This window comes from Myotis davidii, unplaced genomic scaffold (assembly GCF_000327345.1).
Source record: "Myotis davidii unplaced genomic scaffold, ASM32734v1 scaffold497, whole genome shotgun sequence".
In the NCBI taxonomy this organism is placed as follows: Eukaryota; Metazoa; Chordata; class Mammalia; order Chiroptera; family Vespertilionidae; genus Myotis; species Myotis davidii.
The window spans coordinates 5,018,662-5,019,779 of record NW_006288434.1 but is presented as its reverse complement, the minus strand read 5'-3'; the positions used below and the strand labels follow the sequence as shown (position 1 = coordinate 5,019,779).

Genomic DNA, 1,118 nt, shown 5'->3' with positions numbered 1-1,118 from the left:
TTTATCAGGAGAGATGTTAATTAACATTTGTTGATAAATGATGTATGTTCTGTTAGTGTAAGAAATGTATATTTTTGGAAAATATTTTAAGGAGACTATTGTGAGCTCCTTTTATCTGTGACTTGCCATGATATGTATTTCCTAAAAGTGCTGGTACTAATACACAAGAATAAATTCAAAATGGATTAAAGACTTATATGTAAGTTGCAAAACCATAAACATACTAGAAGAAAACATAGGCAGTAAAATGTCAGACATTTCTCTTAGCAATATTTTTGCAGATTTAGATCCTTGGGCAAGGCAAACAAAGGAACCAATAGACAAATGGGACTACATCAATCTAAAAAACTTTGTGCAGAGTAAAAGAAACCATCAACAAAATGTGAAGTGAGCCCACTGAATGAATGGGAGAACATATTTGCTAATGATACATCTGAAAAGCGATTAATCAACAATGAGGTATCACCTCACAATTGTCAGAATTGCTATCATCAATAAATTAACAAAGTGCTGGCAAGGATGTAGAGAAAAGGGAACTCTTGTGCACTGTTGATGGGAATGCAGATGGGTGCAGCTACTGTGGAAAACAGTATAGTGTTTCCTCAAAAAGTTAAACATTTTTAAATAGAATTAAAAAATTAGACCCAGTAATCCCACTTCTGGGAATATATCCCAAGAAACCCAAAACGCTAATTTGAAAAAATATATGCACCCTCGCCCCTGCTGGTGCAGCTCAGTGGCTTGAGCACCATCCCATGGAGACTAAGAGGTCTCGGGTCTGATTACCAATGAGGGCACATGCCCGAGTTGTAGGCTAGATCCCCAGTAGAGGGTGTGCAGCAGGCAGCTGATTCATGTACCTCTCTCATCAATGTTTCTATCTCCTTCTTTCCTCTTTGAATTCAATAAAAATATTTTAAAAAAATGCACCCTTGTGTGCATTGTAGCATTATTTACAATAGCTAAGATCTGGAAACAGCTCAAGTGCCCATTAGTAGATGAGTGGATAAAAAAGCTGTGGTCCGTTTACACAATGGAATACTTTTTGGCCATAATAAAAAGGAAATCTTGCGTTTTGTGACAGCATGGAAGGATCTGGAAATTATGTTAAGTGTTCT

The 1,118-nt window shown here is 36.6% G+C and overlaps 1 protein-coding gene across 1 annotated transcript in view; it reads left to right on the top strand.

Moving 5' to 3' along the window:
- The window catches only part of VPS13B (vacuolar protein sorting 13 homolog B (yeast)), a 624,807-nt gene that overhangs the window by 20,638 nt on the left and 603,051 nt on the right, over nucleotides 1-1,118 (top strand). The gene's annotated exons all lie outside the window — the stretch shown is intronic.